Source organism: Hippocampus guttulatus, chromosome 16 (assembly GCF_054856545.1).
Source record: "Hippocampus guttulatus isolate MCC_2025c chromosome 16, RoL_Hgut_1.0, whole genome shotgun sequence".
NCBI classification, from domain to species: Eukaryota; Metazoa; Chordata; class Actinopteri; order Syngnathiformes; family Syngnathidae; genus Hippocampus; species Hippocampus guttulatus.
In genome coordinates this window covers 15,492,416-15,507,927 of record NC_141276.1, presented here as the reverse complement: position 1 = coordinate 15,507,927, position 15,512 = coordinate 15,492,416, and the positions used below count along the sequence as shown (strand labels likewise).

General features: G+C 50.5%; 16 non-coding genes across 16 annotated transcripts; all 16 read left to right on the top strand.

Annotated features, from left to right (window-relative positions):
* The first annotated feature begins 2,711 nt into the window (after window positions 1-2,711).
* Window positions 2,712-2,875, top strand: LOC147193389 (U1 spliceosomal RNA). The gene has a single exon (XR_015103389.1). It is a non-coding gene; the product is annotated as a U1 spliceosomal RNA (small nuclear RNA).
* A 375-nt stretch (window positions 2,876-3,250) lies between these two features.
* On the top strand, window positions 3,251-3,441 carry LOC147193388 (U2 spliceosomal RNA). Its single transcript, XR_015103296.1, has one exon. It is a non-coding gene; the product is annotated as a U2 spliceosomal RNA (small nuclear RNA).
* Window positions 3,442-4,396: 955 nt separating this feature from the next.
* LOC147193387 (U1 spliceosomal RNA) lies at window positions 4,397-4,560 on the top strand. The gene has a single exon (XR_015103368.1). It is a non-coding gene; the product is annotated as a U1 spliceosomal RNA (small nuclear RNA).
* Window positions 4,561-4,935: 375 nt separating this feature from the next.
* Window positions 4,936-5,126, top strand: LOC147193386 (U2 spliceosomal RNA). The gene has a single exon (XR_015103295.1). It is a non-coding gene; the product is annotated as a U2 spliceosomal RNA (small nuclear RNA).
* A 955-nt stretch (window positions 5,127-6,081) lies between these two features.
* On the top strand, window positions 6,082-6,245 carry LOC147193385 (U1 spliceosomal RNA). The gene has a single exon (XR_015103367.1). It is a non-coding gene; the product is annotated as a U1 spliceosomal RNA (small nuclear RNA).
* A 375-nt stretch (window positions 6,246-6,620) lies between these two features.
* Window positions 6,621-6,811, top strand: LOC147193384 (U2 spliceosomal RNA). Its single transcript, XR_015103294.1, has one exon. It is a non-coding gene; the product is annotated as a U2 spliceosomal RNA (small nuclear RNA).
* A 955-nt stretch (window positions 6,812-7,766) lies between these two features.
* On the top strand, window positions 7,767-7,930 carry LOC147193383 (U1 spliceosomal RNA). The gene has a single exon (XR_015103366.1). It is a non-coding gene; the product is annotated as a U1 spliceosomal RNA (small nuclear RNA).
* A 375-nt stretch (window positions 7,931-8,305) lies between these two features.
* Window positions 8,306-8,496, top strand: LOC147193382 (U2 spliceosomal RNA). The gene has a single exon (XR_015103318.1). It is a non-coding gene; the product is annotated as a U2 spliceosomal RNA (small nuclear RNA).
* A 951-nt stretch (window positions 8,497-9,447) lies between these two features.
* Window positions 9,448-9,611, top strand: LOC147193381 (U1 spliceosomal RNA). Its single transcript, XR_015103380.1, has one exon. It is a non-coding gene; the product is annotated as a U1 spliceosomal RNA (small nuclear RNA).
* A 375-nt stretch (window positions 9,612-9,986) lies between these two features.
* LOC147193380 (U2 spliceosomal RNA) lies at window positions 9,987-10,177 on the top strand. Its single transcript, XR_015103330.1, has one exon. It is a non-coding gene; the product is annotated as a U2 spliceosomal RNA (small nuclear RNA).
* A 955-nt stretch (window positions 10,178-11,132) lies between these two features.
* Window positions 11,133-11,296, top strand: LOC147193379 (U1 spliceosomal RNA). The gene has a single exon (XR_015103365.1). It is a non-coding gene; the product is annotated as a U1 spliceosomal RNA (small nuclear RNA).
* A 375-nt stretch (window positions 11,297-11,671) lies between these two features.
* On the top strand, window positions 11,672-11,862 carry LOC147193378 (U2 spliceosomal RNA). Its single transcript, XR_015103293.1, has one exon. It is a non-coding gene; the product is annotated as a U2 spliceosomal RNA (small nuclear RNA).
* Window positions 11,863-12,817: 955 nt separating this feature from the next.
* LOC147193377 (U1 spliceosomal RNA) lies at window positions 12,818-12,981 on the top strand. Its single transcript, XR_015103364.1, has one exon. It is a non-coding gene; the product is annotated as a U1 spliceosomal RNA (small nuclear RNA).
* A 375-nt stretch (window positions 12,982-13,356) lies between these two features.
* Window positions 13,357-13,547, top strand: LOC147193376 (U2 spliceosomal RNA). Its single transcript, XR_015103310.1, has one exon. It is a non-coding gene; the product is annotated as a U2 spliceosomal RNA (small nuclear RNA).
* Window positions 13,548-14,502: 955 nt separating this feature from the next.
* Window positions 14,503-14,666, top strand: LOC147193375 (U1 spliceosomal RNA). Its single transcript, XR_015103363.1, has one exon. It is a non-coding gene; the product is annotated as a U1 spliceosomal RNA (small nuclear RNA).
* Window positions 14,667-15,311: 645 nt separating this feature from the next.
* LOC147193374 (U2 spliceosomal RNA) lies at window positions 15,312-15,502 on the top strand. Its single transcript, XR_015103396.1, has one exon. It is a non-coding gene; the product is annotated as a U2 spliceosomal RNA (small nuclear RNA).
* Window positions 15,503-15,512: the final 10 nt, after the last annotated feature.

The window sequence follows — 15,512 nt, the reverse complement described above, 5'->3', positions numbered from 1 at the left end:
ACCACACTGCTCCTCCTCAATCTGAGGCTCGACTTCCTGACGGACCCTCCTCTCCAGCACCCCTGAATAGACCTTACCAGGGAGGCTGAGGAGTGTGATCCCTCTGTAGTTGGAACACACCCTCCGGTCCCCCTTTTTAAAAAGAGGGACTACCACCCCGGTCTGCCAATCCAGAGGCACTCTCCCCGTTGACCACGCGATGTTGCAGAGGCGTGTCAACCAGGACAGCCCCACAACATCCAGAGCCCTGAGGAACTCCGGGCGGATCTCATCCACCCCTGGGGCCCTGCCACCGAGGAGCTTTTTAACCACATCGGTGACTTCAACCACAGAGATAGGAGAGCCCACCTCAGGGTCCTCAGACTCTGCTTCCTCCAAGGAAGACGTGTTGGTGGAGTTGAGGAGGTCTTCGAAGTACTCTGCCCACCGGTTCACAACGTCCCGAGTCGAAGTCAGCAGCGCCCCATCCCCACTGTACACAGTGTTAGTGGTGCACTGCTTCCCCCTCCTGAGACGTCGGATGGTGGACCAGAATTTCCTCGAAGCCGTCCGGAAGTCGGCTTCCATGGCCTCACCGAACTCTTCCCACGCTCGGGTTTTTGCCTCGGCGACCACCGAAGCTGCGTTCCGCTTGGCCAGTCGATACCCGTCAGCTGCCTCTGGGGTCCCACAGGCCATAAAGGCTCGATAGGACTCCTTCTTCAGCTTGACGGCATCCCTTACTGCTGGTGTCCACCAGCGAGTACGAGGGTTGCCGCCACGACAGGCACCAACCACTTTACGGCCACAACTCAGATTGGCCGCCTCAACAATAGAGGCACGGAACATGGTCCACTCGGACTCAATGTCCCCCGTCTCCCCCGGAACATGGGAAAAGCTCTGTCGGAGGTGGGAGTTGAAACTCCTTCTGACAGGGGATTCCGCCAGACGCTCCCAACAAACCCTCACAATACGTTTGGGTCTGCCAGGACGGACCGGCATCTTTCCCCACCATCGGAGCCTACTCACCACCAGGTGGTGATCAGTTGACAGCTCCGCCCCTCTCTTCACCCGAGTGTCCAAAACATGCGGCCGCAAATCCGATGATACAACCACAAGGTCGATCATCGAACTACGGCCCAGGGTGTCCTGGTGCCAAGTGCACATATGGACACCCTTATGTTTGAACAAGGTGTTCGTTATGGACAGTCCGTGACGAGCACAGAAGTCCAATAACAAAACACCACTCGAGTTCTGATCGGGGGGGCCGTTCCTCCCAATCACGCCCCTCCAGGTCTCACTGTCATTGCCCACGTGAGCATTGAAGTCCCCCAGCAGAACAAGGGAGTCCCCAGCAGGAGTACTCTCCAGCACACCCTCCAAGGACTCCAAAAAGGGTGGGTATGCTGAGCTGCCGTTTGGTGCATATGCACAAACAACAGTCAGGACCCGTCCCCCCACCCGAAGGCGGAGGGAAGCAACCCTCTCGTCTACCGGTGTGAACCCCAATGTACAGGCACTGAGCCGGGGTGCAATGAGTATGCCCACACCTGCTCTGCGCCTCTCACCATGAGCAACTCCAGAGTGGAAGAGAGTCCAACCCCTCTCGAGAGAACTAGTACCAGAACCCAGGCTGTGTGTGGAGGCAAGTCCGACTATATCCAGTCGGAAATTCTCTGCCTCACACACCAGCTCGGGCTCCTTCCCTGCCAGAGAGGTGACATTCCATGTCCCAAGAGCTAGCTTCTGCAGCCGAGGATCGGACCGCCAGGGTCCCGGTGCATTTCCCTCTCGGTTAAAGTTAAATATTTCAGTGGCGTCTGCGAAAGGCCCTTGATCCATGCACACTGCGAACACCTGGATGAAGTACACCCGTCCTTCTTGCGGTCTGAAAAGCTTGATGTGTTTTGAAGGGGCAGAAACTCTCGGGCAAGAAAAATGCATGGCCTTCTCGCTGTACAGGGAAATGTGTACATGACTTAAAAAACCCTCTTCTAAAGGTTTTCGCTTCCTTTGTGGTGGGGTTTTGGAATCCCCTCACAATGGGAAAGAGCGCTGAGCAGGTGGCGGCAGGCCTTGGAAAATTGATGGCGGATTCAGCGAATTGATGCCATTGAGAGTCACAGGCCAAAGGCTGTCTGAAATTGTTGACGGCCTATTCCCAAAACAAATTTAATCTGGACTTTCGCCCGGATGAAAAACTGGCTCGCGTTCCGACCGGCGCCTTACTCTTGCATTCCGAGCCCAAGACTCGTACGCCCGAGGCCGTCTCCACGGAGACGATCAGCTTGGCGAGGCAGCTGCCTCGTCCAGCGAGTTTAAGTTGATGTGTGTTCCCCAAGGTCATTTTTGTCAATGAAGACATTCGACCTACCTAAAAAAGAAGAACCCCGCCGCCCCCGTTTCTTGTTCACAAAATAGAATCGGGAAGACACTTGCCCAAAACGCCAACTCAATGAAGCGACATGGACCGTGTATAAAACTAACTAAAACGAATGATAATTACAGCGAACAGGAATGTCCTTCTTTTTCATTTTGGTCGAAAGTAACTTGCGAGCCTTTTAGGTTGATTTTAAACATATTTACTTCGATCTGATTGATAAAAGCCGAACCGCAATGACAATTCCAAAACGACCTTACCCCTGGACTGCTCGCACTTGTCTCAGCAGATGCGCCTGTGACCGAAGACGGTGCGTGTGCTAAAGACCCTGGCCTGGTGACGGGTCCAACTCATACTTACCTGGCAGGGGCAATGCCATGATCAAGAAGGTGGCTCGCCCAAGGTGAGGCTCAGCCATTGCACTGCGGTTGTGCTGACCCCTGCGAATTCACCAAATGTGGGAATCTCGACTGCAAAATTTCTGGCAGTGGGGGACTGCGTTCGCGCTCTCCCCTGATGAGTTTGTCAATGGCAATTTCTCACTTCTCCCATTTGTGCAGATCTCCTTTACACCAGTGTTGGCGTAGGCTACGGCGAAAGCCAAAAGGGGGAACTGCAAGTGGTAGCTCACTCATTGGGGTTAGGTGCCTCGGAACATTGATTGCCGCTTTCCTATTGGGGCACCTTGGGTTAAATGATACAGGACCCAGCAATTGCTCAGCTTTTGTTTCATTTGCGGTCTGGCAAACAAAACCGTTGCCCCTGCGATCGCAGAAATGTGTGGAGTTGTTTGGCATGTCATTGTTTTCGCTGTGGCTATTTGACATTTGCCACCGTCACTGTAGCCCGCACTGTCAGGAATGAAGTCATCCCCTGTGTCGCTTTGCCCTTATCGCTTCTCGGCCTTTTGGCTAAGATCAAGTGTAGTATCTGTTCTTATCAGTTTAATATCTGATACGTCCCTTATCTGGGGACCATATATTAAATTGATTTTTGGAGTCGGGAGATGGAATAGGGGCTTGCTCCTTCCACTCTACGCATTGACCTGGTATTGCAGTACATCCAGGAGCGGTGCATTTCCCTCTCGGGTAAAGTTAAATATTTCAGTGGCGTCTGCGAAAGGCCCTTGATCCATGCACACTGCGAACACCTGGATGAAGTACACCCGTCCTTCTTGCGGTCTGAAAAGCTTGATGTGTTTTGAAGGGGCAGAAACTCTCGGGCAAGAAAAATGCATGGCCTTCTCGCTGTACAGGGAAATGTGTACATGACTTAAAAAACCCTCTTCTAAAGGTTTTCGCTTCCTTTGTGGTGGGGTTTTGGAATCCCCTCACAATGGGAAAGAGCGCTGAGCAGGTGGCGGCAGGCCTTGGAAAATTGATGGCGGATTCAGCGAATTGATGCCATTGAGAGTCACAGGCCAAAGGCTGTCTGAAATTGTTGACGGCCTATTCCCAAAACAACTTTAATCTGGACTTTCGCCCGGATGAAAAACTGGCTCGGATGCTCGCGTTCCGACCGGCGCCTTACTCTTTCTTCCCGAGCCCGAGACTGGTACGCCCGAGGCCGTCTCCACGGAGACGATCAGCTTGGCAGCTTCGGCAGCTGCCTCGTCCAGCGAGTTTGTGTTGATGTGTGTTCCCCAAGGTCATTTTTGTCAACGAAGACATTCGACCTACCTAAAAAAGAAGAACCCCGCCGCCCCCGTTTCTTGTTCACAAAATAGAATCGGGAAGACACTAGCCCAAAACGCCAACTCAATGAAGCGACATGGACCGTGGATAAAACTAACTAAAACGAATGATAATTACAGCGAAAAGGAATGTCCTTCTTTTTCATTTTGGTCGAAAGTAACTTGCGAGCCTTTTGGGTTGATTTTAAACATATTTACTTCGATCTGATCGATAAAAGCCGAACCGCAATGACAATTCCAAAACGACCTTACCCCTGGACTGCTCGCACTTGTCTCAGCAGATGCGCCCGTGACCGAAGACGGTGCGTGTGCTAAAGACCCTGGCCTGGTGACGGGTCCAACTCATACTTACCTGGCAGGGGCAATGCCATGATCAAGAAGGTGGCTCGCCCAGGGTGAGGCTCAGCCATTGCACTGCGGTTGTGCTGACCCCTGCGAATTCCCCAAATGTGGGAATCTCGACTGCAAAATTTCTGGCAGTGGGGGACTGCGTTCGCGCTCTCCCCTGATGAGTTTGTCAATGGCAATTTCTCACTTCTCCCATTTGTGCAGATCTCCTTTACACCAGTGTTGGCGTAGGCTACGGCGAAAGCCAAAAGGGGGAACTGCAAGTGGTACCTCACTCATTGGGGTTAGGTGCCTCGGAACATTGATTAACGCTTTCCTATTGGGGCACCTTGGGTTAAATGATACAGGACCCAGCAATTGCTCAGCTTTTGTTTCATTTGCGGTCTGGCAAACAAAACCGTTGCCCCTGCGATCGCAGAAATGTGTGGAGTTGTTTGGCATGTCATTGTTTTCGCTGTGGCTATTTGACATTTGCCACCGTCACTGTAGCCCGCACTGTCAGGAATGAAGTCATCCCCTGTGTCGCTTTGCCCTTATCGCTTCTCGGCCTTTTGGCTAAGATCAAGTGTAGTATCTGTTCTTATCAGTTTAATATCTGATACGTCCCTTATCTGGGGACCATATATTAAATTGATTTTTGGAGTCGGGAGATGGAATAGGGGCTTGCTCCTTCCACTCTACGCATTGACCTGGTATTGCAGTACATCCAGGAGCGGTGCATTTCCCTCTCGGGTAAAGTTAAATATTTCAGTGGCGTCTGCGAAAGGCCCTTGATCCATGCACACTGCGAACACCTGGATGAAGTACACCCGTCCTTCTTGCGGTCTGAAAAGCTTGATGTGTTTTGAAGGGGCAGAAACTCTCGGGCAAGAAAAATGCATGGCCTTCTCGCTGTACAGGGAAATGTGTACATGACTTAAAAAACCCTCTTCTAAAGGTTTTCGCTTCCTTTGTGGTGGGGTTTTGGAATCCCCTCACAATGGGAAAGAGCGCTGAGCAGGTGGCGGCAGGCCTTGGAAAATTGATGGCGGATTCAGCGAATTGATGCCATTGAGAGTCACAGGCCAAAGGCTGTCTGAAATTGTTGACGGCCTATTCCCAAAACAACTTTAATCTGGACTTTCGCCCGGATGAAAAACTGGCTCGGATGCTCGCGTTCCGACCGGCGCCTTACTCTTTCTTCCCGAGCCCGAGACTGGTACGCCCGAGGCCGTCTCCACGGAGACGATCAGCTTGGCAGCTTCGGCAGCTGCCTCGTCCAGCGAGTTTGTGTTGATGTGTGTTCCCCAAGGTCATTTTTGTCAACGAAGACATTCGACCTACCTAAAAAAGAAGAACCCCGCCGCCCCCGTTTCTTGTTCACAAAATAGAATCGGGAAGACACTAGCCCAAAACGCCAACTCAATGAAGCGACATGGACCGTGGATAAAACTAACTAAAACGAATGATAATTACAGCGAAAAGGAATGTCCTTCTTTTTCATTTTGGTCGAAAGTAACTTGCGAGCCTTTTGGGTTGATTTTAAACATATTTACTTCGATCTGATCGATAAAAGCCGAACCGCAATGACAATTCCAAAACGACCTTACCCCTGGACTGCTCGCACTTGTCTCAGCAGATGCGCCCGTGACCGAAGACGGTGCGTGTGCTAAAGACCCTGGCCTGGTGACGGGTCCAACTCATACTTACCTGGCAGGGGCAATGCCATGATCAAGAAGGTGGCTCGCCCAGGGTGAGGCTCAGCCATTGCACTGCGGTTGTGCTGACCCCTGCGAATTCCCCAAATGTGGGAATCTCGACTGCAAAATTTCTGGCAGTGGGGGACTGCGTTCGCGCTCTCCCCTGATGAGTTTGTCAATGGCAATTTCTCACTTCTCCCATTTGTGCAGATCTCCTTTACACCAGTGTTGGCGTAGGCTACGGCGAAAGCCAAAAGGGGGAACTGCAAGTGGTACCTCACTCATTGGGGTTAGGTGCCTCGGAACATTGATTAACGCTTTCCTATTGGGGCACCTTGGGTTAAATGATACAGGACCCAGCAATTGCTCAGCTTTTGTTTCATTTGCGGTCTGGCAAACAAAACCGTTGCCCCTGCGATCGCAGAAATGTGTGGAGTTGTTTGGCATGTCATTGTTTTCGCTGTGGCTATTTGACATTTGCCACCGTCACTGTAGCCCGCACTGTCAGGAATGAAGTCATCCCCTGTGTCGCTTTGCCCTTATCGCTTCTCGGCCTTTTGGCTAAGATCAAGTGTAGTATCTGTTCTTATCAGTTTAATATCTGATACGTCCCTTATCTGGGGACCATATATTAAATTGATTTTTGGAGTCGGGAGATGGAATAGGGGCTTGCTCCTTCCACTCTACGCATTGACCTGGTATTGCAGTACATCCAGGAGCGGTGCATTTCCCTCTCGGGTAAAGTTAAATATTTCAGTGGCGTCTGCGAAAGGCCCTTGATCCATGCACACTGCGAACACCTGGATGAAGTACACCCGTCCTTCTTGCGGTCTGAAAAGCTTGATGTGTTTTGAAGGGGCAGAAACTCTCGGGCAAGAAAAATGCATGGCCTTCTCGCTGTACAGGGAAATGTGTACATGACTTAAAAAACCCTCTTCTAAAGGTTTTCGCTTCCTTTGTGGTGGGGTTTTGGAATCCCCTCACAATGGGAAAGAGCGCTGAGCAGGTGGCGGCAGGCCTTGGAAAATTGATGGCGGATTCAGCGAATTGATGCCATTGAGAGTCACAGGCCAAAGGCTGTCTGAAATTGTTGACGGCCTATTCCCAAAACAACTTTAATCTGGACTTTCGCCCGGATGAAAAACTGGCTCGGATGCTCGCGTTCCGACCGGCGCCTTACTCTTTCTTCCCGAGCCCGAGACTGGTACGCCCGAGGCCGTCTCCACGGAGACGATCAGCTTGGCAGCTTCGGCAGCTGCCTCGTCCAGCGAGTTTGTGTTGATGTGTGTTCCCCAAGGTCATTTTTGTCAACGAAGACATTCGACCTACCTAAAAAAGAAGAACCCCGCCGCCCCCGTTTCTTGTTCACAAAATAGAATCGGGAAGACACTAGCCCAAAACGCCAACTCAATGAAGCGACATGGACCGTGTATAAAACTAACTAAAACGAATGATAATTACAGCGAACAGGAATGTCCTTCTTTTTCATTTTGGTCGAAAGTAACTTGCGAGCCTTTTGGGTTGATTTTAAACATATTTACTTCGATCTGATCGATAAAAGCCGAACCGCAATGACAATTCCAAAACGACCTTACCCCTGGACTGCTCGCACTTGTCTCAGCAGATGCGCCTGTGACCGAAGACGGTGCGTGTGCTAAAGACCCTGGCCTGGTGACGGGTCCAACTCATACTTACCTGGCAGGGGCAATGCCATGATCAAGAAGGTGGCTCGCCCAGGGTGAGGCTCAGCCATTGCACTGCGGTTGTGCTGACCCCTGCGAATTCCCCAAATGTGGGAATCTCGACTGCAAAATTTCTGGCAGTGGGGGACTGCGTTCGCGCTCTCCCCTGATGAGTTTGTCAATGGCAATTTCTCACTTCTCCCATTTGTGCAGATCTCCTTTACACCAGTGTTGGCGTAGGCTACGGCGAAAGCCAAAAGGGGGAACTGCAAGTGGTAGCTCACTCATTGGGGTTAGGTGCCTCGGAACATTGATTGCCGCTTTCCTATTGGGGCACCTTGGGTTAAATGATACAGTACCCAGCAATTGCTCAGCTTTTGTTTCATTTGCGGGCTGGCAACCAAAACCGTTACCCCTGCGATCGCAGAAATGTGTGGAGTTGTTTGGCATGTCATTGTTTTTGCTGTGGCTATTTGACATTTGCCACCGTCACTGTAGCCCGCACTGTCAGGAATGAAGTCATCCCCTGTGTCGCTTTGCCCTTATCGCTTCTCGGCCTTTTGGCTAAGATCAAGTGTAGTATCTGTTCTTATCAGTTTAATATCTGATACGTCCCTTATCTGGGGACCATATATTAAATTGATTTTTGGAGTCGGGAGATGGAATAGGGGCTTGCTCCTTCCACTCTACGCATTGACCTGGTATTGCAGTACATGCAGGAACGGTGCATTTCCCTCTCGGTTAAAGTTAAATATTTCAGTGGCGTCTGCGAAAGGCCCTTTATCCATGTACACTGCGAACACCTGGATGAAGTACACCCGTCCTTCTTGCGGTCTGAAAAGCTTGATGTGTTTTGAAGGGGCAGAAACTCTCGGGCAAGAAAAATGCATGGCCTTCTCGCTGTACAGGGAAATGTGTACATGACTTAAAAAACCCTCTTCTAAAGGTTTTCGCTTCCTTTGTGGTGGGGTTTTGGAATCCCCTCACAATGGGAAAGAGCGCTGAGCAGGTGGCGGCAGGCCTTGGAAAATTGATGGCGGATTCAGCGAATTGATGCCATTGAGAGTCACAGGCCAAAGGCTGTCTGAAATTGTTGACGGCCTATTCCCAAAACAACTTTAATCTGGACTTTCGCCCGGATGAAAAACTGGCTCGGATGCTCGCGTTCCGACCGGCGCCTTACTCTTGCATTCCGAGCCCAAGACTCGTACGCCCGAGGCCGTCTCCACGGAGACGATCAGCTTGGCGAGGCAGCTGCCTCGTCCAGCGAGTTTAAGTTGATGTGTGTTCCCCAAGGTCATTTTTGTCAACGAAGACATTCGACCTACCTAAAAAAGAAGAACCCCGCCGCCCCCGTTTCTTGTTCACAAAATAGAATCGGGAAGACACTTGCCCAAAACGCCAACTCAATGAAGCGACATGGACCGTGTATAAAACTAACTAAAACGAATGATAATTACAGCGAACAGGAATGTCCTTCTTTTTCATTTTGGTCGAAAGTAACTTGCGAGCCTTTTGGGTTGATTTTAAACATATTTACTTCGATCTGATCGATAAAAGCCGAACCGCAATGACAATTCCAAAACGACCTTACCCCTGGACTGCTCGCACTTGTCTCAGCAGATGCGCCTGTGACCGAAGACGGTGCGTGTGCTAAAGACCCTGGCCTGGTGACGGGTCCAACTCATACTTACCTGGCAGGGGCAATGCCATGATCAAGAAGGTGGCTCGCCCAGGGTGAGGCTCAGCCATTGCACTGCGGTTGTGCTGACCCCTGCGAATTCCCCAAATGTGGGAATCTCGACTGCAAAATTTCTGGCACTGGGGGACTGCGTTCGCGCTCTCCCCTGATGAGTTTGTCAATGGCAATTTCTCACTTCTCCCATTTGTGTCGATCTCCTTTACACCAGTGTTGGCGTAGGCTACGGCGAAAGCCAAAAGGGGGAACTGCAAGTGGTAGCTCACTCATTGGGGTTAGGTGCCTCGGAACATTGATTGCCGCTTTCCTATTGGGGCACCTTGGGTTAAATGATACAGTACCCAGCAATTGCTCAGCTTTTGTTTCATTTGCGGGCTGGCAACCAAAACCGTTACCCCTGCGATCGCAGAAATGTGTGGAGTTGTTTGGCATGTCATTGTTTTTGCTGTGGCTATTTGACATTTGCCACCGTCACTGTAGCCCGCACTGTCAGGAATGAAGTCATCCCCTGTGTCGCTTTGCCCTTATCGCTTCTCGGCCTTTTGGCTAAGATCAAGTGTAGTATCTGTTCTTATCAGTTTAATATCTGATACGTCCCTTATCTGGGGACCATATATTAAATTGATTTTTGGAGTCGGGAGATGGAATAGGGGTTTGCTCCTTCCACTCTACGCATTGACCTGGTATTGCAGTACATGCAGGAACGGTGCATTTCCCTCTCGGTTAATGTTAAATATTTCAGTGGCGTCTGCGAAAGGCCCTTGATCCATGCACACTGCGAACACCTGGATGAAGTACACCCGTCCTTCTTGCGGTCTGAAAAGCTTGATGTGTTTTGAAGGGGCAGAAACTCTCGGGCAAGAAAAATGCATGGCCTTCTCGCTGTACAGGGAAATGTGTACATGACTTAAAAAACCCTCTTCTAAAGGTTTTCGCTTCCTTTGTGGTGGGGTTTTGGAATCCCCTCACAATGGGAAAGAGCGCTGAGCAGGTGGCGGCAGGCCTTGGAAAATTGATGGCGGATTCAGCGAATTGATGCCATTGAGAGTCACAGGCCAAAGGCTGTCTGAAATTGTTGACGGCCTATTCCCAAAACAACTTTAATCTGGACTTTCGCCCGGATGAAAAACTGGCTCGGATGCTCGCGTTCCGACCGGCGCCTTACTCTTTCTTCCCGAGCCCGAGACTGGTACGCCCGAGGCCGTCTCCACGGAGACGATCAGCTTGGCAGCTTCGGCAGCTGCCTCGTCCAGCGAGTTTGTGTTGATGTGTGTTCCCCAAGGTCATTTTTGTCAACGAAGACATTCGACCTACCTAAAAAAGAAGAACCCCGCCGCCCCCGTTTCTTGTTCACAAAATAGAATCGGGAAGACACTAGCCCAAAATGCCAACTCAATGAAGCGACATGGACCGTGGATAAAACTAACTAAAACGAATGATAATTACAGCGAAAAGGAATGTCCTTCTTTTTCATTTTGGTCGAAAGTAACTTGCGAGCCTTTTGGGTTGATTTTAAACATATTTACTTCGATCTGATCGATAAAAGCCGAACCGCAATGACAATTCCAAAACGACCTTACCCCTGGACTGCTCGCACTTGTCTCAGCAGATGCGCCCGTGACCGAAGACGGTGCGTGTGCTAAAGACCCTGGCCTGGTGACGGGTCCAACTCATACTTACCTGGCAGGGGCAATGCCATGATCAAGAAGGTGGCTCGCCCAGGGTGAGGCTCAGCCATTGCACTGCGGTTGTGCTGACCCCTGCGAATTCCCCAAATGTGGGAATCTCGACTGCAAAATTTCTGGCAGTGGGGGACTGCGTTCGCGCTCTCCCCTGATGAGTTTGTCAATGGCAATTTCTCACTTCTCCCATTTGTGCAGATCTCCTTTACACCAGTGTTGGCGTAGGCTACGGCGAAAGCCAAAAGGGGGAACTGCAAGTGGTACCTCACTCATTGGGGTTAGGTGCCTCGGAACATTGATTAACGCTTTCCTATTGGGGCACCTTGGGTTAAATGATACAGGACCCAGCAATTGCTCAGCTTTTGTTTCATTTGCGGTCTGGCAAACAAAACCGTTGCCCCTGCGATCGCAGAAATGTGTGGAGTTGTTTGGCATGTCATTGTTTTCGCTGTGGCTATTTGACATTTGCCACCGTCACTGTAGCCCGCACTGTCAGGAATGAAGTCATCCCCTGTGTCGCTTTGCCCTTATCGCTTCTCGGCCTTTTGGCTAAGATCAAGTGTAGTATCTGTTCTTATCAGTTTAATATCTGATACGTCCCTTATCTGGGGACCATATATTAAATTGATTTTTGGAGTCGGGAGATGGAATAGGGGCTTGCTCCTTCCACTCTACGCATTGACCTGGTATTGCAGTACATCCAGGAGCGGTGCATTTCCCTCTCGGGTAAAGTTAAATATTTCAGTGGCGTCTGCGAAAGGCCCTTGATCCATGCACACTGCGAACACCTGGATGAAGTACACCCGTCCTTCTTGCGGTCTGAAAAGCTTGATGTGTTTTGAAGGGGCAGAAACTCTCGGGCAAGAAAAATGCATGGCCTTCTCGCTGTACAGGGAAATGTGTACATGACTTAAAAAACCCTCTTCTAAAGGTTTTCGCTTCCTTTGTGGTGGGGTTTTGGAATCCCCTCACAATGGGAAAGAGCGCTGAGCAGGTGGCGGCAGGCCTTGGAAAATTGATGGCGGATTCAGCGAATTGATGCCATTGAGAGTCACAGGCCAAAGGCTGTCTGAAATTGTTGACGGCCTATTCCCAAAACAACTTTAATCTGGACTTTCGCCCGGATGAAAAACTGGCTCGGATGCTCGCGTTCCGACCGGCGCCTTACTCTTTCTTCCCGAGCCCGAGACTGGTACGCCCGAGGCCGTCTCCACGGAGACGATCAGCTTGGCAGCTTCGGCAGCTGCCTCGTCCAGCGAGTTTGTGTTGATGTGTGTTCCCCAAGGTCATTTTTGTCAACGAAGACATTCGACCTACCTAAAAAAGAAGAACCCCGCCGCCCCCGTTTCTTGTTCACAAAATAGAATCGGGAAGACACTAGCCCAAAACGCCAACTCAATGAAGCGACATGCACCGTGTATAAAACTAACTAAAACGAATGATAATTACAGCGAACAGGAATGTCCTTCTTTTTCATTTTGGTCGAAAGTAACTTGCGAGCCTTTTGGGTTGATTTTAAACATATTTACTTCGATCTGATCGATAAAAGCCGAACCGCAATGACAATTCCAAAACGACCTTACCCCTGGACTGCTCGCACTTGTCTCAGCAGATGCGCCTGTGACCGAAGACGGTGCGTGTGCTAAAGACCCTGGCCTGGTGACGGGTCCAACTCATACTTACCTGGCAGGGGCAATGCCATGATCAAGAAGGTGGCTCGCCCAGGGTGAGGCTCAGCCATTGCACTGCGGTTGTGCTGACCCCTGCGAATTCCCCAAATGTGGGAATCTCGACTGCAAAATTTCTGGCAGTGGGGGACTGCGTTCGCGCTCTCCCCTGATGAGTTTGTCAATGGCAATTTCTCACTTCTCCCATTTGTGCAGATCTCCTTTACACCAGTGTTGGCGTAGGCTACGGCGAAAGCCAAAAGGGGGAACTGCAAGTGGTAGCTCACTCATTGGGGTTAGGTGCCTCGGAACATTGATTGCCGCTTTCCTATTGGGGCACCTTGGGTTAAATGATACAGTACCCAGCAATTGCTCAGCTTTTGTTTCATTTGCGGGCTGGCAACCAAAACCGTTACCCCTGCGATCGCAGAAATGTGTGGAGTTGTTTGGCATGTCATTGTTTTTGCTGTGGCTATTTGACATTTGCCACCGTCACTGTAGCCCGCACTGTCAGGAATGAAGTCATCCCCTGTGTCGCTTTGCCCTTATCGCTTCTCGGCCTTTTGGCTAAGATCAAGTCTAGTATCTGTTCTTATCAGTTTAATATCTGATACGTCCCTTATCTGGGGACCATATATTAAATTGATTTTTGGAGTCGGGAGATGGAATAGGGGCTTGCTCCTTCCACTCTACGCATTGACCTGGTATTGCAGTACATCCAGGAACGGTGCATTTCCCTCTCGGTTAAAGTTAAATATTTCAGTGGCGTCTGCGAAAGGCCCTTGATCCATGGACACTGCGAACACCTGGATGAAGTACACCCGTCCTTCTTGCGGTCTGAAAAGCTTAATGTGTTTTGAAGGGGCAGAAACTCTCGGGCAAGAAAAATGCATGGCCTTCTCGCTGTACAGGGAAATGTGTACATGACTTAAAAAACCCTCTTCTAAAGGTTTTCGCTTCCTTTGTGGTGGGGTTTTGGAATCCCTTCACAATGGGAAAGAGCGCTGAGCAGGTGGCGGCAGGCCTTGGAAAATTGATGGCGGATTCAGCGAATTGATGCCATTGAGAGTCACAGGCCAAAGGCTGTCTGAAATTGTTGACGGCCTATTCCCAAAACAACTTTAATCTGGACTTTCGCCCGGATGAAAAACTGGCTCGGATGCTCGCGTTCCGACCGGCGCCTTACTCTTGCATTCCGAGCCCAAGACTCGTACGCCCGAGGCCGTCTCCACGGAGACGATCAGCTTGGCAGCTTCGGCAGCTGCCTCGTCCAGCGAGTTTGTGTTGATGTGTGTTCCCCAAGGTCATTTTTGTCAACGAAGACATTCGACCTACCTAAAAAAGAAGAACCCCGCCGCCCCCGTTTCTTGTTCACAAAATAGAATCGGGAAGACACTAGCCCAAAACGCCAACTCAATGAAGCGACATGGACCGTGGATAAAACTAACTAAAACGAATGATAATTACAGCGAAAAGGAATGTCCTTCTTTTTCATTTTGGTCGAAAGTAACTTGCGAGCCTTTTGGGTTGATTTTAAACATATTTACTTCGATCTGATCGATAAAAGCCGAACCGCAATGACAATTCCAAAACGACCCTACCCCTGGACTGCTCGCACTTGTCTCAGCAGATGCGCCCGTGACCGAAGACGGTGCGTGTGCTAAAGACCCTGGCCTGGTGACGGGTCCAACTCATACTTACCTGGCAGGGGCAATGCCATGATCAAGAAGGTGGCTCGCCCAGGGTGAGGCTCAGCCATTGCACTGCGGTTGTGCTGACCCCTGCGAATTCCCCAAATGTGGGAATCTCGACTGCAAAATTTCTGGCAGTGGGGGACTGCGTTCGCGCTCTCCCCTGATGAGTTTGTCAATGGCAATTTCTCACTTCTCCCATTTGTGCAGATCTCCTTTACACCAGTGTTGGCGTAGGCTACGGCGAAAGCCAAAAGGGGGAACTGCAAGTGGTAGCTCACTCATTGGGGTTAGGTGGCACTGCGGTTGTGCTGGTAGCTCACTCATTGGGGTTAGGTGGCACTGCGGTTGTGCTGACCCCTGCGAATTCCCCAAATGTGGGAATCTCGACTGCAAAATTTCTGGCAGTGGGGGACTGCGTTCGCGCTCTCCCCTGATGAGTTTGTCAATGGCAATTTCTCACTTCTCCCATTTGTGCAGATCTCCTTTACACCAGTGTTGGCGTAGGCTACGGCGAAAGCCAAAAGGGGGAACTGCAAGTGGTAGCTCACTCATTGGGGTTAGGTGCCTCGGAACATTGATTGCCGCTTTCCTATTGGGGCACCTTGGGTTAAATGATACAGGACCCAGCAATTGCTCAGCTTTTGTTTCATTTGCGGTCTGGCAAACAAAACCGTTGCCCCTGCGATCGCAGAAATGTGTGGAGTTGTTTGGCATGTCATTGTTTTCGCTGTGGCTATTTGACATTTGCCACCGTCACTGTAGCCCGCACTGTCAGGAATGAAGTCATCCCCTGTGTCGCTTTGCCCTTATCGCTTCTCGGCCTTTTGGCTAAGATCAAGTGTAGTATCTGTTCTTATCAGTTTAATATCTGATACGTCCCTTATCTGGGGACCATATATTAAATTGATTTTTGGAGTCGGGAGATGGAATAGGGGCTTGCTCCTTCCACTCTACGCATTGACCTGGTATTGCAGTACATCCAGGAGCGGTGCATTTCCCTCTCGGGTAA